This window comes from Hippopotamus amphibius, chromosome 7 (genome assembly GCF_030028045.1).
Source record: "Hippopotamus amphibius kiboko isolate mHipAmp2 chromosome 7, mHipAmp2.hap2, whole genome shotgun sequence".
Taxonomy (NCBI): Eukaryota; Metazoa; Chordata; class Mammalia; order Artiodactyla; family Hippopotamidae; genus Hippopotamus; species Hippopotamus amphibius.
In genome coordinates, this window is record NC_080192.1 from 28,505,715 (window position 1) to 28,529,395 (window position 23,681).

A 23,681-nucleotide genomic window follows, 5' to 3' on the forward strand; every position below is an offset into this window, starting at 1 on the left:
TACTGTGAAATTAATACTGACAACACTGGGCTTGCCTGGGCTCTGCAGATTAACCAGCATTTTACTACATCAATAAAGGAATGAGGAAATAAAATTAAAAACTGATAGTAAATGGAATTACTTATTTGAAGCTAGTGATTATGTCAAACTGTCACTCCCACAGATGGATTAAGCATAGAAAGACAACCAGATAAATTATAAACCACTCTGTGAAGCTCGTATCCATCTAGTCCACAAGCTTGGTAACAATGGAAATCTGAAATCGACTTGGTCATGGCAGACTTGGGTTGCGTGTTTAGCATTTCATAGAATCCTAGCATCTTGAAGAGCAGAGATCAAAAAGACCTTAGAGGTCATGTGAGATTAGATTTCACTTTTTGAGGCATTACACTGAATTATTTAATCTAAAAGGAAAAAATAAAGTTTTTCTTCCCTTTTTAAAAATCACTGAAATATAATTTAGAGAAAAAGGAATAGTGCCAAATAGTATACCTAAATCATGTGAAACATAGAAATTACCTTAAAAAATAGCAAGGTTAGTTCTCTGCACTTTGAATAGACTGCATTTATTCAGGCCATAGATTTTATCTTAGTTTCTCTTTCCTTTTATTTAATTCTTTTCCTTTCCCCCTCCCTGCTCTTCTCATTACCACAACTCCTTTATAATCTAAACTCTTAGATCACCCAAAAGTCTCCTTAAAATTGACTGGAGCACTGATTCCCTTATTACCAACTGATTGCTGGGCAAATTGTGTCTGATTATAGAGGGTCCTGGCTTTAGCAGAAACAAGCCTGCATTTTTTTGTACAGATGAAAGTAAAGAATTGTGGAATTGAGCGTGATCTTAGAGAAGCTGTCTTTCTGTGTCTCTGACAAATTTTGGTGAGATGTGGTTCTGTTTTGCCTGTGCTCCTTACGCCCTCACTGTTGCAACGGAGAAAGGCAAGCATTAGGATTTTGCTAGAAGGGTCAATATCAGCAATGAGATTTTGTTTGTTTTGTAGCTGATCCCTTCTGAAGAGTATAAGGATCTAATACACTCTTTTGAGGGTGGAACTTTGATTATAAAGTACTGAAGTAGGATGGAATCTGGACGCTGAAGAAAAAACAGAAAAGAAGAAAGTGAAGGAGATTTAGGGGCTCCAGGCATACAACTAAAGATGGACTCTCTGTGGCCTGAGAGACCCTACATGGTCATGCTGAGGATCAAGACTGATTTATTCCAGGCAGTGGACAGAATTCAACCACCCTTCCTGTCACTGGGGGGCCTAATGGCTAGATTTTAACCAATATGGTAGAACTCAAAATTGTACTAGCCACATTTGTAAGTCTGCTGTGACAGAGCCAACTCTTTCTGTTTGGCTAGGATTTCCAATGGAAAGAAAGAACATAACAACTGGAGTTTTTCTTTAAGAATTTGCTATCAAGTAATTCCCCCATATGCCGATTTATCCTAGGAGTCCTCTGACTTCCCTCTTCAACAGTCTCAAAACCTGGGTGAAAACCATCAAATCTTCCAGTTGGAAGGGTTCCCTGGTCATGTATCTCTTCATTATCCATGACAAAGGCTTCATTGAAGCTCTTCAATAATGGAAAGTGATGGAGCTTTCAGTGATGGAGCTCTGGCTGTGTTCCACTTTTCCCAGGGTTTTATTGTTGGAGTGTTTTTTCAAATGAAAACCCCTCCCACCAGCTCTGAGAAAGCAGAGTTAATTCAAGCCTCAATGGATTAAGTCTGACTTTTTAAAATGCTCTGTATACTTACCCTATTTAGTAGCTAATGCTCCTCAGTACTTACTGTTCAAGAACTTTGCACTAAACCCTTGTAGTAATGCTAGGTACTATTATTATACCCATTTTATAGATGAGGAAACTACGGTATAGAAATATTAAGTATATCACCCAAGGTCACATGGGATTTAAATGAAAGAGCTGGTATATGCAACCAGGTAGTCTTATTGCCAGAGCCCATGGCCTTAACCACTAGGCAAATGACCTTTGATCTACTGTTGGAAAATACTTTTCTGTGCTCTCTCCTCTGGATATTTCTATTCTTCTATTAGAAAAGTGTCACTGGTTCTTCAGTTAGACCCAGGACCTTTGATGCATACAAAAAGCAATCTTAATATTTAGGTATATTTCTTAGTCATTCAATAAATTAATTTTAATACAACTAAATACACTTCTTAATGGGGTGAAGGATAGATGAAAGTCAGCGGGAGAAATACTTCATAGAATAGGCAGCTTTAGAGCTTACAAATGGTACCTTAACAGGTGTTTATTCAATGTCATTAAAAGAAATTGATCTTAGATGCTAGAGAACTCCTTACGGAAATCTCAGATTCAACCATACCAAGCACATATTTTTCACAGTTCTTTCCAGCTCGCCTCCCACTTACTGTCAGAGTAATAAGAAAACATGCAAATGGAAAAGAAATCTTGTAAGCTCTTCAAAAAGCATTCAAATACAACTGAGGGAGACAGATATTTTTTAAAGCTTTAACCTGTGCTCTGGGTGATCTGATGATAAACTAAAAAGACCAAAAAAAAAAAAAAAAAAACTTTGTATGTAAAGGACCTACTTGCTTTCTGTGGAGAGCTACTGCTCTCTCTCTCTCTCTCTCTCTCTGCCCCCCATCCTTCCTGCTTTTGTATATAACTTATTATTATCACCCATGCCTGCTTCTAAGATTCTGAAAATTATTTAAAAGAAGCAATTAGTACAATGTGTTAAAAATACAAGGAAAATGAAAACAGAGGCAGCCACTGAATAAAACAAATCAAACCAGGCGGTAAATCTTAAAAACAATAGCAACAATTTTTATTCAAAGCTAAAGGATTACAGTGATAAAAGTAACATCAGAACCCTGAAGGTTTTTCTTTACGTCCAATTACTGTTATGAATATCTATAGTACATATACGTATGCCTTAAACTCAAGAGTTTCTTGAGAAACTAAACAATAGAGGGAAATAAGGTTGTTCCCTCCGTATACATTTACCAGAAGTCCACTGGATAAGAGATAAAAATATACAGTGTGTTCAGTATGCGTGGAATTTCCTTTGCAGAGGGTGGTCAATTTAGGCGGTCATAGGCAACCTTTTCTGTCTTGGGATTACTGTGGAACCTGGTGGAGCTGTTTGAGGATTACTCTACATTTCTTATCCACTGATGGAGGATCTCGAAGACACACAAAAAAAGTAAGACAAAGTCTTTAAGACTCTGAGACAAAACAGAGCTTTTAAGTGTACAACCAAAAGAGTGGATCATTCCATTTATTAAAAACAAAAGTATGCCTCAGAGTTGAATTGTTTACCATCTAGTAATCTTTGCCATAAATGCTCATGTAGGCAAAGTGTGCTGAATGGTACTAGTCTGTTTGGCACATTATCATCAACTAACTATTCATTTGAAGTTAGAGGTTGATAACTAATGTCACTATTGGATGTAAACATATCAGATACATTAATGTTAGATTTTTATATGAAAGATTTTCCAGGAGGAGGGGGAAATAAACGAGAACCCACAATATGAAATTGAGCAGACATCTGTCACGGTGGCCAAACCTCCAGTAGGCTGGATTAATGATTGTGAATCTATTACTGTTGATATATTACATAAAGCTGTGGGAATAGAAAGCTTTTCAAATTACACAGAGGGTAATCAACAGCCAACAGCAATAGCCCCATGCTCCCACACCTGCTGCGTGCCTCCTGTGGGAATATGTGTATCTCCAAGCCTGGAATTATTGGCAAGACAGAAGGAGTTTTCCTTCACCTTTAGCTTGACTTTCAAATTATAAAATAAACCATTGGTTAGTCAATCCCACAATAGGGGTGAAAGGAGCCATGCTGTCAAAGCACAGCTAATAGAGGCATCCTTTACCTCCTCTCCTCAGCATCTCAAGCCCCATTACTAAAGCTTGCTCTGTTGTGATCTCTTTCTCTCTTTGGTCTCTCTCTACCGCACAAATCACACATTTTAAGAAAATTTGAAATCCTAAAAAAAATCACAGTATACTTTAAGAAAAGGGAGAGGCAGAGGGAGAGAGGGAGAGAAGGAGAGAGAGAGAGAAAATGAAAGAAATGTGAAGGGTTTATTTAGAAATTTGAATACAATTCTAAAACAGGAACATGTTTAAATCATAATAGAAATTTTAGCTACTGCAAGTCAGATCGTAGGTTCAGAATCTACTTAACCACAGTCATAAGCTGGTTACTATAGCTAGGTGGATAACTCGGTGGTCTGCATTGATTGTAGACAAAGATGAAGTGTTCCGTTTCATGCCCAGCACATAATTAATGTGTTGTCCACTCTCAAAAAGTATAGTTAACATTGATCTGAGGTTAAGATAACTATGTTTCCTTTATAACTTTTAGTGCTATTTGCATTCTATCTATATAAAAATCATAGCTGGCACCACTTTAGTCTATATAACAGCTTCATATGAATTTGAAAAAGGCACCCCTTCCTCAAGATATATCCTTATTATCAGCCATAAGTTTGTAATAAGTATACAAAATATTACGACTAACATGTGAAGTACCCCTCAGTAGTATACCAGTTGCACAACAAAATGCAACTATTTTGGTAGGTTGTATGTGACTGTTTCCCCATAATTCCAATCCATTGGTTCTTGGCCATCCCACACTGTGTTGTATTCACCTCGGTATAACTTGATCTTGTGTTTTGATCCAGCCTGACATCTCCAGGCACACTAGTTTGGCATGTTACATGGCCACTCTTACACTAGTAGTATTCGTGGCACACATGCTTGGCCATTTTCACTTATTTTTACGTTTGCACTTTGCTTCTGATCCCGTCCACTTCCTGACTCTTGACTACACTTCTGATTTAGGTTCTTTGTTTACAGAATACTCATGATAGCAATCAAGCTGTATTTCATATGTCATACTCATACACACATACACGCATATAAAAGGTCACTTTCTGATGTTAAACTGGTAAAAATCAGAACAAAGAAGATTCCCCTGAAAAATTTTATACGTCAAGAGATGTTTGCAGATATTTTATTGAAGACTAGGGAATACTCCAATAGGATCACCATGGCATCCTTAGGTCTGGAATGTAACTAAAGCAATTGTTATTCTGAGAAGGCAGACTGCATACAAAAGGGAGAAACATAAGAATTTTCAGTGTTTATCCTATACTACCTAGTGGAAACTGCTCCCTCCTCCTGGAGGTGTGCCCTACTTAGGTAGATAGAAGTCTTCTTTCCTTAGAGAAAGGACAATTCACCTTCTGGGGATTATCTGATATGGTTGTGCCAGTTTTTAACAAGCAGCTGATCTATAACTCAGTCTCCTGAGAGGTCTTATATCTAGGATCAGTCATGATTCTTGACTCAGGCCTATTTTTCACTGTATTAAATTGGGGCTAAAGGTTTTTTAAAAGCTGTCTCCTATGAGTTAGTTTAACGTTAATTCCCTAGGATCTGAAATACTATATATAGATAAGTTGATCAAGAGTAGTTTCTGTTCAGAAAACCTGACAATCTGACCCAGATACACCTGCATGATCCCACAACACTATAGACCAGCCTGGGAGACCTATCTAGAGCAACTAGCAAGACTATCTCTTGAATATTTGATGTCTGAATGCCTCATTCTTTTTTTTTTTTTAAGCTCTTTATTGGAATATAATTGCTTTTACACTCTTGTACCAGCTTATGAGGTACATCAAAGTGAATCAGCTGTATTTATACACATATCCCCATATTCCCTCCCTCCCACGACTCTCATTCTTTATATAGATGCCTATTAAGATATTTATCTGAAATTGGGGAAGCTATCACCCTACATGGTCACAGGCGTAGCTCCCAGAAGCCATCGTGGTTCTGCACAGTTCATACCATATAGTGAATGGCTGAGGATAGAAGGTGAACAGAATTACATAGCTGCACATGACTGATTGGAACAGGAGTTATCATTTGATTCACCCTGGACAATTCAAGGTCCTCCTCCAGGAATCTGAAATTTGAACTGAATTTTAATTTTCTCTTGTGGCTGGAAATTAAACACATTAGTTTGAAAGCCATGGATGGTCATGTGTACTGGGGAGCAGAGAGAGAGAGAAATACCAGTTAAGCAGAGAGTCAAATATGAGGACCAGAAAAAAACCCTGTGATGCTCCTAACAGATTCTGGTCCTTCCAACATGTCTGGACATCACCCTACCCTTGGGGTCTGCAAAACAGTTGAGAAGTCTCACTGCTTTTTTTTTTTTTTTAAGTTAATTAATGTTTCCAGTACTTACTGCAAAAGTCGTAACTATCACAAGTCTATAATTCTGAATTTTCATCAATACATCTGATCTTCTTACTCATTAGTTCAGTCAATAGACTATTTTAATGAATTCCAAAGTTACCTGTATCCCAGGGCAAATCACTTAATAAGCTGCTTAGTTTGTAAAATGGTACAGTATGTCATAGAATTGTGAGGATGAATTGATTTAATATAGACATGAAATCTGAATAACAGTAGCAGGCACACAGAAAGCACCAAGTATATTTAAATTTTATAATTTTATAATTATTTACATTAATGTTATTAACTAGGATCTTTTCATGATCCTTTTATAATAAAAAACACATTTGGGATGTTCCTTATGTTTTAGCTTAACTCATATCTCCAAAATGGAGTTTTATTTTATTTTATTTTTTTGGCGATACTGCATGGCATACAGGATCTCAGTTCCCCGACTAGGGATCAAACCTGCACCCCCTGTGGTGGAAGCGTGGAGTCTTTAACAACTGCACCGCTAAAGAAGTCCCCCCATATGGAGTTTTAATTAGTTCTTACAAATACTCCATAGATATATTCATTGTTTAATTACCACACTTATTCATTCAAGCAACAAGTTATTGGACACTTCATATGTTCACGTATATTTCTGTTTGTATAAAAATTACAATTAAGAATTTAATAGTACTATTAAGTAGCTACCATTTAGAAACAATCTTATTATGTTTTTCAATTTAGGATTTTAATCAATGAGATGCTTTCTCTCGAGTTACGTCTTATCTGCATTAATCTTTCTTTGGCTTCAGAGAAAAAAAGAACTGATGTTCTTTGAAGATAATTCTGTAATATATTGCTAGATGTTAATGTTTGTTTGATAAGCAAAAGAGATACAAAGGTGAGCATATTTTAAGCTTTATGATTACTCAGGTGATTGACTATTAAGAGGATGGACAGAATCCCACCAGGGATGGTTACATATGTCTTCATCATGACAGTTCTCTAAAAAGAGGGTTCTTTGATGCACGTGAACATTTGTTCCAACAGGCCCACTGAGTATTTGAAGCTTTTTCAAAAGGTCACATTTTTGGGCAAGACTTCAGTCATATAGTCCAGATGGGCTAAAACACAAAGGAATGTAAGTACTTCGAAGTCTGAAGTGTTATTCAAGGATTTCTGGACTGATTTCTTAGATGTTGCTTTAACTTTGGACAGTTTCTTTTGGAAATGTCATGAGTAATTCTCAAGAGGGCTTAAAGGGAACATGAAGCCACCACCACCAACACACAACAAAAAACCTGGTATAGACAAAAATATCAGTGAAAAATTTTTCTTCAAGCAGTTTGAAATGGTACTCCTAGAAACGATTGAAAATATCACTAAAATCAACATGTGTCTCCATGGTTCACAGAGAGAGCTGAGAAGGTCAAGCTATTAAACCAAACCTGGGCACTGTAACATGATATCAACAACTTTTATCTCTCATAAGCTGCCATCATACCGTTTCTTTAGACATTTTCTAGTTTAGGAGTTTCCAAGATTCAGTCTTATGCTTTTCCACCCTAATGCCGTCTTCATTTCTTATCGTGTAGATCTCAGGTCTAGCAGATGAAAAATCTTTTTTATAACAAATATTTTCACTTTTCTGAAGTGAAATTAATAGATAACAAAGCTACCAATGATGTAATTTTAAAAGTCAATGTAATATCCTAGCTTTAACAATTTTAAGAAATAAAAGGAAAGTAATTATATTGAAATAATAGGGACAACTAGAGGAGAACAGAAACGATTCCATCTGATGCCTGTACTTGACTGTCTAGGAAGATATTTAAAAACTGAATAAGACAACTCTGTGCATTTGCAGGATACTTGGCTTTCATTGTCTCCACTCACTAAGTGCCTTAGCACACTCATGATTGATATATCCAAAAAACGTCCTCCATAAAATTCTAAAACTCCCCCTAGTAGCAGAGCTACCTCATTGCTAATCATTACCATTACCATTTCGAAAAGCAAATTAAACCATAATTCCAATGACAACAGTTAGTCCCTAATAAAACAATTTTACTTATCAATATTTATTGTGTATATTGTTTACTAATATCATATCACTATCTTTTAAAATCCTATTAGTAATTCCCAGCACTCCAAAATGCAGAGACAGTTATATCTAACGAGTTACTCATTTGTAATTTTTATTTGAAATATTGACACTGGTTTCAGGCACAGAAACAATGTAATATAAGTACTGTTTTTTAGCAAATGCTTAAACTTGATTGTGAGACTGTGAGAGATCATGCAAGTCTTTATGTACTGCTACACGTTATGTGTATGTTGGTTTTTAAAGGGCAAGAACTATTATTAAAAGGAAACTTTGGTTTCCACTGAGAGCTTCCACGCATTGGTCTAGTCCTGTTTCCGGACTGTTTTCAGACTCTGATTTGGTTATGATTGCAAAAAAGCAGTTTCCCATCTCCTCATTTAGATGGTTGTCCTAATGTCTGTGTTTATATCAGTATCACCACCTATATTTGTAACTATTTATTTTTTCTTGTGGCTGCACGTGGGATATTTTGGTGCCTGGAGTAAACATAAAGACCCAACCATCAGAAGAGATATAGCAACTGACTTCAATCATGCTGTCTTAACAGGTCCTAAAAGTATTATTGCTTTATAAAAATTATGAAGAATCTGGAGATATATATAGACACACACACACACATATATATGTATGTTTATACATATATACATAATTTTTAAAATGAAAGTTAAGACAAAGCCAACTAAAGTTTTAGAAAACCCTGGACAATTCCTTCTGTTAGTCAATTAACAAGATAGCTCAATATAGAGAACAAGAATAGCAGAGAAAGGCAGAAAAGTGATTGATTAAACATTAATTTTAGACCTAGATTGCCTAACTCTTAGCGGTGCTAACATGAGTAAATTATGTACCTAGTTTGAGCTTTTTGGTTTTTCGGTTTTTATTTGGTAAAATGGTGCAATAACAGTTTCTCCCTTATAAATGACCTAGAACTCTAAGGAGATTCACTTGTGAAGAGTTCAGATGGTGCCTAACACAGGACAAGAACTCAGTAAATATTATTGATATTATTGGTTGGTTCTTCAGTTCCATCAGTTTTTATCTTTATGTAAAATCCTAACTGAAAAAAGGGATAAGATCTGAATGGAATATCATTTAGGTCATTTTGTGACCACTCTGGTTGGAGTACCATATGATTGTATAACCTGTGTCTATTTCAGATTTGGATCAATGTGGCGTGTAAGTGCAAAACAGAATAAAGTGGATCTGAAAAATGGTCTGTTGGTAAATCTTTTTTCAGAAAGATTCAGTGGTTCCTTTAGTGACTTTTGATAGCACTAAAGTCTAATGGGATTATTCGAGTTGGTCCTAAGAAAGAGACACAGACTAAATCTGTGGTCCATTGGGTAATGCTGATCTCTGATACCATGTAGTAAAAATAGGTCACCCACCCAAGATTTTATCATCTATAACCTTGGTTTCCTTATCTCTAATCCTGCGTTCCACGTAGCTACTTGGAAAACATGTGCCACTTGAAAAACATGTGCCTGCAAATTAATTATTCTAAAACGAGGCAGAGATCTCATAGACCAGTTCACTTAGGTTCACATAATAAAAGATGAACAATTTTAAGTTTCAGTTAAGTTAAAGCACGTAGTTCTTTATTGCTTTATACCTTAATGGCGTGAATTTTATGGATTTTATTTGGAGAAATTATTTACTGGTGGTCAATATAAAAATAACCAGCAAAAATATTTTACTTTTAAACTCGAACAAAATGAGTTTAATTTGCATGCAAGCAAAATTCCGAAGTCTGTGCATTGCATGCAGCAGCTTTGCCTGACATCAAAGACACTCTAGAGATCAAAACAAAATCAAGTTCTGAGGAACGATTCTCTTATTCTCCTACCTAATAAGCGTGATTTTGTTTTCTTTGTTGGTGTTGGTCATTTCAAGGCAATATCAAAGTCTGTGGACTCCATCGACGTTTGAGTGACTCCATCTCAACCTCAGAGGTAAGAGCGGTGGGTAATGAAAATGTGGAAAGTCTGACATCTGAGGAAGAGCCTGCGATTGGAATCTGAAAACCTGAAGCCGAGACCTTTGTATCGCTTCAGTCTCCCTCTTGCAGAGAAGTGCAGTCGTTGTCACCAGATTGGATTTATGTTGTGACATTTCCCCTTCCCTTTCAATTTTTTTTTTTGTAAGTGATCAACATGAAGGTCATTGATTGTTCTTGTTAAGCCTGCCTGAGCCAAAGGACAAAGACCCTTTCCATGTTCTGTCATCTGTTTGGGTAGGTTTGCCCCAGTCTTCTTGCTTTGTTTTCTCAGGGAAGGCAATTCAGAGCCAATCAAACTGTAAGATCCTGACTGGGTTAAAACCAGGCCAGAGTTGCTTAAGCAGTGCTAACACTTTCGGAGCTCATTTTTGTGACAAAGATTGAAAGGAGTATAGAAAATAGCACAACAGGATTCAATTCACGTGACAAAAGGAAATTGTACAAAGTTTAATCCATTCCCATTACAGTCTCAAGACTGTAATCTCCTTGGATGCTGAGCCTAAGGAAGATTTTTTTTCCCTACAATATGCTTCATCAAGTTGCTTTAGAAGTGGTGCTGTGGGCTGGAGGGAGGCGGCACAAGTTATATAACATGCAATTTAAGATAATGGCCTTTGAAAAGGAGAAATTAATATAAACAGACAAGGCCAACAAAGCTTCAGTCATCTAGAAGGTAGTTTCAATCACCACTGACATTAAACAATATCACCCCCACTGAGTCTACACTATGTTTATTATCATTTAATTTCTTGCCCAAATCGGCGCTTTCTTATTGTGATGTTGCCGGGATTGCAAGCTCTGTTATGACTACAATTGGTAAAAAAAAATGCATTCTTCTAAGTGAGTAACAAGATAGGGAAATTGAGCTCTCTATCTTAACCTTTTGTGGCTTTAAATATTCTACTAAAAACATTAGCAAAAATGGAAGCTATAGCATTTCCATAATTATCACAGCACTGCCTTTGTTCTTATAATGATAGAATCCATACTTTCAATTTGGAGTGCTTAATAATAGCAGCTGTCGTCTGCTCAACTGTGGGGTTTTAGGGCTCCCACAATTATTCATTTTCACTCACTTGACAGTGGGTGTTTCCTTGAAATACTTCAGGGCCACATCAGAAGATAGAATTTTAAAATCCTTTTAAGCATTCTGCTATACACAACAATATTGAATTATGCATTAAAAAACCAAATTTAATTTACTTGGAGGTGCATAAGCCCTTATTAATATACCTCAATACTAAAAACTGATTGCCACAAATCATCAGCCAAACACAAATGCAGGCATGAAGGTCCTCTGTCTCTTGATCCCTAAAACCACAAACTTCGCCTTTTTTCACCTTCTCCCATGCTCTTTCCTTCCTCATATTCTTGCTTCTGGTTTTCCTTCTCCTCCTTTTATTTGTAAAAACATTTTATTTTGGAATAATTTTAGACTTACAGAGAGCTGCATAGATAGTACAGAGAGTCTACCTTTCACCCAGACCTCCTCTTATTACTTACTAAAACTTATTAATGGGTAGTTGAAAGGGAAAAAAATAAAAACAGAAACCTACCCATAAAAAATGCAAATGGCACTCCATCTTTCTGATATGCATCAAGCTAATTACAATAATAAATAAAATATGAATATTGGGAATAAACCCAGTCAATCATTTCCCTTTATTATTCAGTCTAAATGTTTCACAGTGAGAGATTATAACATACATGCATATGTCTACTACTACCAACAGCAGTGTGCTTTATTATGATGGGTGAAAATTGTATTTCTGAGTGTGTTTACATGTGCCAAGAAGAGAGGTCCAAAAGATGACGAAAGTAGTTTTATGGATACGGCTGTGGAGATGCTGGAGAGGATAACTGAGGGAGAGAGGTTTTTATGATACAACAGGGCACAGACAGGGGGTGTGGGGGGGTAGGGACAGGGTGGGTGGGAATGGGTAAGCAGTTTTAGAATGCTCTCAGGACACTGATGCCGGGATCTGTAGACTCTTAGTACTCTTTCACGTAAAAGTAAAGTGTTCCAGGGATAGTGCAGAGGTAAGTTCTCACATTATGCGTACAGCACGCATATTTAGTCTAAACAATTCACTCCAATATTTTTTAAGAAAACAAAGCACTGTACATTTTGTACAATTATAAAATTAATTCACATTTCAATTGTATAATTGAAAAGGACTAAAATAAAGTTTATTAAATTTTGTCTTTACCACTATAAATAATTTTGAAAATTTATAATAGCAGTAAGAAGAAATGACATCATAGATAACCACTCTGAACAATTTAATGCATTTTGTTTTCAATTATTTTATTCGTTTTTTCTAAATTTTATGACATATTTGTTCTAAATCCTGTTTTGTTGTTTTTGTTTATTTTTCTCGTAAGTCTATCAAGTTTTCACTTCCAGTCATGAGAATGGGGCTCCAGACAGCTCACAGAAAATTCCATATTTTTTTCTAAATCATATAAAATGTTCCAGAAAATGCCTTTCACTATGTAGAGGCAAACATGTTGATATAACCACTGGAAAGCATTAAAAAGACAGTTCCAAAGATGGAAAGTTTCTTCTAACTCCCAAGTACATGCACTGCTTTGTTCTTTACTAAATGATCGGTATTGTTTTATAATTCAATGTAACAGCTCCTGCTGCCAAATGTAATCTCTCTTTTCATCTATGCCATTTTCACTTATAGTTATGCCGTTTCTTTTTTCACAATATCTATATCCATATTTCTCAGAAATGATCGACTTTTACCCTGTAGGTGTAATACCTAGCACCAAAATCAATCAAAATATTTACTGACTGAATAAATAAGTTTATCTATGAGGAGGATGTATTAGAATTCTTCAGAGAAACAGAGCCAATAGGAGATAGATGGATGGATAGATAGATAGATACACAGATAGATAGATAGATAGATGATAGATGATAGATAGATATATGATAAATAGAAAAAAACATTATGAGGGGTTGGCTCACTCAGTTAGGGAGGCTAAAAAGTCTCATGATATGCCCTCTGCAAACTGGAGGACGAAGATAAACAGAGGTATGGTTCTAGTCCAAGGCCAAAATGTTGAGAACCAGGGACCCAATGGTCTATGTCTAGCCTGAATCTAAAGACTCAAGAACCAGGAGAGCCAATGTCTGAGGACAAGAGAAGACAGATATCCCAAATTTGATAGAGAGACCAAATTTGCACTTCCTCCACCTTTATGTTCTATCCAGGCCCTCAATCTACCAATCCAAATGCTAATTTCTTCTAGAAACACCCTTGCAGTCAAACCCAGAAATAATGTCTTACCAGCTATCTGGGTATCTCTTAGCCTGGTCAAGGTGGACACATAAAATTAACCATCACAGGGGCTTCCTAGGTTGCGCAGTGGTTAAGAATCCACTTGCCAATGCAGGGGACACGGGTTTGATCCCTGCCCCAGGAAGATTCCACATGCTGCGGAGCAACGAAGCCCATGCGCCACAACTGTTGAGCCTGCGCTTTAGAGCCCGTGAGCCGCAACTATTGAGCCCATGTGCCGCAACTACTGAAGTCCACGTGCCTAGAGCCCGTGCTTCGCAACAAGAGAAGCCACAGCAATGAGGAGCCCGTGCATCACAATGAAGAGTAGCCCCCACTCACCACAACTAAAAGAAAGCCCGCGCACAGCAAAAAAAGAGCCAACACAGCCAATTAAATAAATAAACAAACAAATAAATACATTTATTAAAAAAAATTAAACATCACAGAAGTATTCAGTATTATACATTGTCCAGAGAAACTGAAGCACTGCGACAGACAAAGATGCCAGAGTTATCAAATTATTCCAAGAACAAGACTGGTCAGGACCTTAGTTTTGATCTTACTCCAGAGCAGTACCATTAAAAGATTTAAGAAACATCAGTTATCTGGTTATGCTTCTTGCTGGCTATGTCTTTAGAAAGTCAAAACCTACTTTCCCTGGAACGAGAGTAAGAATCAGGAACCAGCCTTAAGTCTACCTGATGCTTGGAAGCATTCCATTGGACACCTCAGTAGTTTGAGGGCAGGTAGAGTATATAAACATGTCCATATAAATTTATCTAAATGCAAATGTGAAATAAATATTACGTGGCTTTTTTTTTTAGAGAGAAATGGGCATATTATGAAATCACACAAAGTAGAGCAAGGTGTTGCAATTCTCAAAAACTAGAAACCTCTGGCTTTTGCTGGTAAACTATAATGTGACCTCGAGACAGGCACAGATATAAAATGAAATGAAATGAAATGAAATAAAATAATAGTAAAAAGATAAAACAAAAAATAAAAATAAAGTAAAATAAAACAAAACAAAGCTATTCATATAGCCTAATGAAATTCTCTCAGGTCAAAAGCACAATAATTTACTGAGAATCTGTGGCTCTCTTAGTCTGAAAGCCTCAAGAACATTTCTCTAAACCAGTGGTTCAAGATATTCATTTCACTTTAATAAAAATCTATTTAGTATTTAAGAAGTACCAAGAACCATACAAGATGCTGAAGCTAAAATATTGAATAAGACAATAGAGCATGCAGGTCTGTGGAGCTTATCATCCAACAGGGAAGCAAGATCATTAAACATATAATTATAACTAAAGGTGTCTGTAGCTATGAAGAAGTACTGGATTAAGTGGAGAAACAGCACGGTGTCTGTAATTCAGGTGTTAGGAAAAACTTCCCAGGCAAATGACAGCTAAGCTGTGACCTGGACTGCAGGTAAGGTTTAGCCCATTAAAGCCGGAACAGCAGTAATGAGAAAGGGGAACAACAACAACAAAAAATTAAAGAAAATAAAACAGAATTTAGGTAAAAAGAACAACCTGTGTAAAAACTGTGGAGACTGAGAAATGTGAGTCTGTGACCCATATTTTAAGATGCGGAATGGCAAGAGATGAGACCGGGGAGCTAATCAGGCCTTAGAATATATTGTTCATGTATTCTGTGGGTAGTTAATAAGAGGTATAAAAAATAGTCGACTACATTTAGGAAATTCTCAGAGCCTTTATTTACTATGTTAATATCCACCACAAATCTCCCATGTTTAGAGCTTCTGACTTAAATTATTGTCTTGCTGTTATTGTGCTTTTTTGAAGCTGTGACCACCTCCCTCCAGATTTCCCCAGAATTCTCCAGAAACCTCCAGATTTCTCTTTAATCTGGAGAAATAAATGGTATAAGAAAAAGAGATCAAATGGGATTTAGGTAGCAGCATATGACTTCTTGGTATATTTCCACTGCCCTGTACCTACAGAGTGTCCCATCTACTGCGGAATCCTAATTCCAACAACTGCAATTTTTTTTTTTCAGTGAGTTACAGGTATGCATATTCATCTCCATGCAAAGTTCACAGTAGACAGGAACCATCTACCCCCCATAATGATTTTTTCCTTACTCCTAAAGGAGTGTTTTCCTACATTAGCTGCACATTTTAAAGGAATTGATATAGTCTCCTACTCCAGGAGCTTATTTTATTTGGCTGCCATAGCCACCCCACCACAAAATGAATGAATGAATAAATAAATATATAAATAAATAAGAATACAGGCAGCATGTTCCAAGAGCTGTACATCTTCTTGACAGAAAATCAATATACAGTGGGTCTGGAAATCGAGACTGCTGAGCTAAATTTTTGTTTACTTTCCCAGATAATTGCAGTTTCTGCTGTCATCAGGATGGTAAAAAGAGAGCTTTCTTGCATTCCCATTTCATAAAACCCTTTATGGCTCATGACAAACTATTTGCAATTACGTTCATTCAAATTCTAAGTTCTGCCCAAATGCAGTTGACAGACTGCAGGCAGCTAAGTGATGGGCATGGTATGAATAAATTCTGTATATGATAATTATATATTGATCTGCAAAGTGCATTTGATTTGAATCAGTACTAGAACAAAGGCACGAATGTGTTGAAAGCTCATGTAATCATATTGAGAACATGGACAAGAACATCTTCCTAGCATGGACAGAGCTGAAATGTTCCTGCCAGAAGAGTAAGACTTCCTTCTGTTTCAATTTCTTTTAACACGTAATTGTTTAAAAATTAGTGGTTTCTGTTTCCATACCCAAATCCTGATTTCAGAAGCTCCTTTAAAAATATTTATTACCACACCAGCCACTGCATCACAACCCTGTTATTGGTGTTTAAAATTTATACATTTATAAATTGAGTAGAAATTTATAGTCACTTAAAAATCAGTGTTTTTTTTTTTAATTTAAATTAGCAAAAGTTCCATGACAGTGAAAATCTCTTTAATTCTTCCATTCATTTTGGAAATGGGATCTGACTTTTGTTTTAAGCACAGTTGTGTTTGTACAGTCACTGAAATAGTCCTACCCAAAACACATGGCTGAATGGTGCCATTATGGTCCAGTCTGTTAAGCAGAACTCTAGGGGGGGTTTCATAGTTCTCATAAGGCAGGTACAACAGGCTGCCTTTATATCTATGGAATAAATCAAAATAAGTTATGTGTCCTTATCTACCATTAGATCAGTCCTAAACATAAAGATGCTGAAGATGTATTTGACTAGCTTGTTCTAGGTCCTCATGCCTGGACATTCTCTTCCAATAAGTCTGAATTCAGTTCTAGGAATATTTTATTTTTAGCAGCACTCCAGGTTATTCTAATGCAAGCGCTCCTTCAGCTTAGAGATTTTTCATCTTTATATTCCTGGTACCCAAAACAGTGCCTGGTATATATTATACTCTTAAAAATTAGTCTTTTAACCAAAACTAAATTAAAAGAAACTGAAATTTCGTTGGACACAAGTATGGTTGTGTTTGTCAAAACAGGTTGGATTATGCAGCAGGAAGAAACAGCACTGAAGTCTTGGTTGTTAACAAAACATAGGCCTATTTCTCATGTTCATGGTCCTAGCCACTCTCCAAGGGCAGCTAGTGTCCATGAAGCCACTCAGCGATTCAGGCTGACAAAGATGTTCCCATGATGCAGCTTCATCTTGTAGCTGCATACTCTAGCTGTGGTGGCTTTTGAAATCACCACAGAAGGGAAAAGGTTTGTTGGAAGGGTTTTCTCTATCAATTAAGGGTTTGAGTTTAGGAATAATGCACATTAGTTTATTCCCAGTCCTTTGGCCAGAACTAGTGTGTGGCCCCACTGAATTGCAAGGTGGCTAGCATGTGTGGCACTCCTGTGCCCTCAGAAGGAAAGAATTGATTTTGATGAACATTAGGGGTCTTTATCTCTGAGGGTAACATATAAGAGTCAGTTTTTCATATGCTTCTTTACAATGTTTTAGGTAGTGCTCAAATGCCACTGATGGACTCTTCTATGCCAGCTCTCCTGTCATGGTCCCCCAGTGCAGCTCAACCAATGCCTACACACTCTTTCTTTTTTTTGGCGGGGGGAGTGGGGGGGGCGGTGCATTGGGTCTTTGCTGCTCTGCATGGGCTTTCTCTCCAGTTGTGGTGGGTGGGGGCTATTCTTTGCTGCAGTGCGCGGGCTTCTCATTGCGGTGGCTTCTTTTGTTGTGGAGCACGGGCTCTAGGCCTGGGGTTTCAGTACTTGCAGCACACAGGCTCAGTAGTTGTGATGCACGGGCTTAGTTGCTCTGCAGCATGTGGGATCTTTCCGGAGCAGGGATCAAACCCGTGTCCCCTGCATTGGCAGGTGGATTCTTAACCACCGCGCCTCCAGGGAAGTCCCCACACGTACTCTTTTCATGGAAGAGTGGATGAACGGCACGATCACAAAATAGGCATGATATCTTTTGTAGACATTCCCACAAAGACTCACGTTAGTAAAATGAAATAAATCGTACTCAAACGTTGAGGCCTGAGTTTTAGAGAGTTAAAAAATATGCTTGGAGAACTGAACACATAGCCAAAAAGGTCTCCAAGAGTATGTGGTTGGTGGTTAGATACTGAATAAAACACTTTTGAATTTAACCCAAATAACCGTTAATTCTTCCAGGATTGATGTCAGTATTTTGTAGGCCAAATAACACTGTAGATGGGGAAAATATTTGATATGTCTGCAATATACCCAAAGAAAAAGGATAAGAAGAGGATTTTCATGTGTAATCACTGTTACATGGGAGTAGAACAGAGACCCAGTGGACAGTTTTAAAAATTGTCTTAAATACAAAAAGATAGTTAAACTGGCTGTTAGTATCAGTCAAAAATTTATTTTAAAAAAATGAAACCCAGAAGTTTGTTTGTTACTGTATAAAGACTATGATAACTAGTCATAACTCAGCTTAAAAGCAATCTTTCTCCCAGAGTTTTCAGTAAACGGTTAAAAATATTTAAGCACTACAAAAGTAACAGATGTTGTTAAACAAATTGGAACAAAAAAGAAAGAAAACCTGAATATCTCTTGCTTCCTCTTTTCAAATCCATGATATTAAAATCTTGTTTCTTTATTTATATCCTTCCAAACTTTTGATATGTATATGAAAATACACATATGCAAGCAACCACCAGCACTTATATCTTTATCCACATATTGTAAATACATATTGATCTCATCTAGACCTTAAGTAAAATGAAACTAGAGAACGGTCAGTGTTTCCTTATTTTTATCCCTGGTACCAAAGTGTCTAGCAAATCATGGATGCTTAATTGCCCATCTGATGAACAGAAGAACCTTAAGAAGACATCTTAGTTTTCTATATGAGCCTTATTATTTTTAATGGAAGTATAGTATCCCACGATATAAATGTGCTATAATATTTTAAACTATTTTCTACTGATGAATATGTAAGGTTTTTTCTATTCTTTCACTATTACAAACAATTCAGAAATTGTTCACTAGGATGATTATGTTGGATAAATTCTTGGAAATGGAATGTTTAGCTCAAATTCACAAAAGTTTTAAATTTTGAGAGATGCGAGTGATACAGTTCTTCACCTTTTTGAGAGAATCACAAAAGCATCTGACAATCTGATGAAAGCTAGTATACCTTCTCCCAGGAAATTGTACAAATGCTCTATGTAACCTCTCAAACTTCTGGTTATAACTCCTACGTTGAGAACCCCTGCTTTAGAGTGTTACATTGACTGCTAATGTTGATTTTTGTCACAAATGACCTCGACTTTTAGTTGCAACATGGTCTGCCAGTTTTCCTTCAGGAAACAGAAGTTCTCTGAAAGGAGAATTATGAGCTCTTGAGATATTACATGCTAATTCGCCCCATGCAAATTTTAAGCTGAGTTTACCCAGTTTCAATCATTGTTTACACGGGATACTTCTGTGCCAATGCGCTCACATGACTGTAAGAACTCCCACACTCTGTCACATTGAAATCCCAGTTAAGCCATGATTTTCTTATTTTCTTCTTGAAGTTTCCGTAAATGTTCCAGCCACAGTGATATTACCAATTTTTTTTTTTTTTTTTAAGAAAAAGGGGAACAGTCTGTTTCTACTCAGATTGCATCAGGTTGGATTAAGTAGGAACTTGAATATTGCCCAGCCCAAACATGAGTTGCACGGAGTCATAGAAAAGAACTCCGTGTAAAGACAGTTAGTAATAGCTAGGAGGAAGCTTGGTCAGCAGACATGCAGAACCTGACCTCCTAGTGACCAATGGGGGACTCAGACCAGCCCCCACTGGGGCAATTGAGCCAAAGAAATTAGTATTTTATAATTCTGAGTCAAAACAAGAAACCTGAGGTGCTTGTGACACCAGCGTTAGTGTCTCTCTTCCACATACACACCTCAAATCTTCTGTTCTCTAAGCTGGTTCATTTTTCTTAAAAGAATAAAAGAAAAATTCATTTCAATGGTCCTCCTCTCCAATTTCAGAGAAAACAGAGATGTAAGTTGCAGCTGCCTTCAGGAGGAAGGATGCTCTTCTTTAAGGAACTTTAACTGACTTACATGAGAAAAAGTGTCCTTGGTTTACTTAGCTACAGATGATTGAGGCCTTTCCTCCTTCATTTCTGAAAAAGGAACATTTGGACATTGCAGAGAACTGCCTCTGACATCTTTAGAGAGTGGAATCACTTGATCGGGCTCATTTCCTGGCTCCTGTGTTTTCATAGCACAGAGTTTCAAAGACATGTAAAGCCAACACACACTTAAAATTCTCGGTCTCTATCAAAACAAATCTGCCATTTCCTGCTTCACTTTTTCAGTGAGGCTCATTACAGTCCTAAATTTGAACCTTGTTGGAGAATAAAATCTACACCTGTCTTCAGATCGTTCCTAAAAACTAACACTCTCCTATGTTTTTGGTAAATGCTATTGTACACAAGCTTGAAATTCATGATTAATATTACTGAGTAAAAATGTTACCAGACGGTTTTAAACTATGAAAGAAAAAGTGTATAAGTTTTCTCCTCATTGCCCTTTAAGAAATCAAATTGAAGTTTAATTCAGGTAGGAAACAGATTAATGACAATAAAAAAAGTTTAATCTAGACCCTTGTTATGCAAAGTGTATTTATTGCATCAACAGTGTCAATATCACTCCGGTGTTGATCAGAAATGTAGAATCTAGAGCCCGACTAGAGATCTACTCACTCTTGATATGCATTTTTACAAGATTCCCAGGTAATTTGCATACACAATAAAGTTTAAGGAACACTGATCTAGGCCACCTTTGTGAAGCTACCTAGAGACACAAAATGTTCCATCCCTTAAAATGCACCATCCTGTGACTGACGCCAGCTACCATGGGTACTTACTGTCCTCAAGATTATAGCACTCCACGTTAATTCCCTGAGCAGGACAGGTATGGAAGAACATGTCCTTGAGGAAATCTAATCAAAAACAGAAAGTCAAAAAGATACTCAAGTTCTTCATGGCTCCGTTAAGATCCTTGTGCAGAAAACATTACTGCAGAATGACCAAGTAAAGACGAGTATGATTCAACTAAAACCAGAAGTTTTAGTTGCAAAAAAGAAAATTAAGGGCTCAAAGTAATGAATAAAAACAGGCTTACTTTGTTTTACCTTATATATTTACATTGCTAATTTATTATTAATTAAAATTAGCATTTAATAACATTAATAACTTTAGTCCCAATAATGCTAAATTTTTTGTTCTTTTTTTCATTATAAATAGAGGCTCTGAGACACAATATCAAAACTTTGCTCATATAGTCAAAAATATAATTCAATGCCAGGTACTGCTTTAGGTATTTAAGATACAATTAGTAAAGAAAAAAATATTGTCTACCTTGGTGATGCTTACATACTTGTGTGGAAACATCCACAATAAATACCAAAAAGAAGTAACTTGCATAGCAGGTTGGAAGTGATAAGTGCCATAAAGAGCAGGGTTGGGAGTGGAGAGAAGGTTGACCTTTTTAAATAGGACTATAAGTTGTGGAGGTACCATTTGGGCAAAACGTGAAGGAAGTGAGAAAAGCAGGAGAAAGTAGAGGAAAGCCTAATTGTTTTGACTAGTTAATGATACATGTAAATCTCTTCCATGCAATTACTATTTTTCTTTTTTTCTTCCAGTTTTATTGAGATATAATTGACATAGACCAAGGTATAAGTTTATAGTGTAGAGCATAATGATTTGGTTTACATGCATCATGAAATGATTACCACAATAAGATTAGTGAACCTCCATCATCTTATAGAAATACAAAATAGAAATAAAAAAATATTTTTTCCTTATGATGAGAACTCAGGATTTACTCTCTTAATAACTTTCATGCATCACATATAGCAGTATTAATTATATTAATTATGTTGTACATGACATTCCTATTACTTATTTACCTTATAACTGGAAGTTTGTGCCTTTTGAGCACCTTCATCCAATCCCTCTTCCCTTCACCCACTGCCTCTGATAACCACAAATCTGATGTTTTTTTCTATGAGTTTGTTGTTTTTTAAGTATAATTGACCTACAACACTATGTTAGTTCCTGGAGCACACCATAGTGATTCAATATTTCTCTATGCTATAAAATGATTACTACAATAAGCGTGGTTTCCATCTGCCACCATACAAACATATTACATTATTATTGATTGGATTTCCATGCTGTACGTTTCATACCCCTCACTCATATATTTGGTAACTGGAAGTTTGTACGTCTTAATTTTCCTCATTTATTTCACTCATCCCCTGGCTCTCCTCCCCTCTGACAGCCACCTCTTTGTTCTGTGTATCTATGACTCTGTTTGTGTTTTGTTTGTTCATTTATTGTTTTTTAGATTCCACATATAAGTGAAATCATACAGTATTTGTCTTTGTCTGACTTATTTCACTTAGCATAATACCCTCTAGGTCCACCTATGCTGTCACAAATGGCAAGATCTCATTCTTTTTTATGGCTGAGTAATAGTCCATTATATATATACTACATATTCTTTTTCCATTCATCTATTGATGGACATTTAGGTTGCTTCTATATCTTGTGCTACTGTAAATACTGCAGTGTGCATGTATCTTTTCAAATAGTGTTTTTGTTTTGTTTGGAATTGTTGAATTATACAATTCAACAATACCATATGGTAGCTCTATTTTTCATTTTTTTGAGGAAACTCCATGCTGTTTTCCAAAGTGGCTGCACCAATTTACATTTCGATTAACGGTGCATGAGGAGTCCCTTTTTCTCCACATCCTTTCCAATATTTGTTACGCATTGTCTTTTGCTTAAATAGCCATTCTGACAGGTATGAAATGATATTTCATTGTGGCTTTAATTAGCTTTCCCCTGATGATTAATGATGTTGAGCATCTTTTCATGTGTCTGTTGGCTATTTGTATGTCTTCTTTGGAAAATGGTCTATTCATGTTCTCTGCCCACTTTTTCAAAGTTAATTAGTTAATTAATTTTATTTTTGGCTGCATTGGGTCTTCATTGCAGTGCATGGGCTTCTCAGTGTGGTGGCTTCTCTTGTTGTGAAACACGGGCTCTAGGTGCATAGGCTTCAGTAGTTGTGGTACATGGGCTCAGCAGTTGTGGCACGTGGGCTTTGTTGCTCCGTGGCATGTGGAATCTTCCTGGACCAGGGATTGAACCTATGTCCCCTGCATTGACAGGTGGATTCTTAACCACTGCACCATCTGGGAAGTCCTCTGCCCATTTTTTTGTTTGTTTGTTTTTGTTTTTGTTTTCAATTCTTTATTTTTTAAAGTCTGTCTTGAAAGTACAACCAATGTGATTAATTGTGCCTTAAACAAAATCAGTGTCTAAACAAATTCAGTATCTAAACATATCTTCACCAATGTCAGGTAAAAGGGAAGGAATTTCAAAACACAGACCAGGAAGCAATCGCAAAATATAGGTTTAATTACTACTGTTAAACATAAAAATTAAAAATCAAAAAACAAAACTACCAAGAAAACAAACATAAGTACTTGAGTAAGTCTTGCTATTCTGAAT

The 23,681-nt window shown here is 36.5% G+C and overlaps 1 long non-coding RNA gene across 1 annotated transcript in view; it reads left to right on the forward strand.

The window, feature by feature from the left end:
- Positions 1–23,681, forward strand: part of LOC130856368 (uncharacterized) — a 54,194-nt gene that overhangs the window by 14,712 nt on the left and 15,801 nt on the right. Inside the window, exon 2 of the long non-coding RNA XR_009054561.1 lies at positions 10,256–10,314. This is a non-coding gene — a long non-coding RNA (uncharacterized LOC130856368). The remainder of the gene's footprint in view (positions 1–10,255; positions 10,315–23,681) is intronic.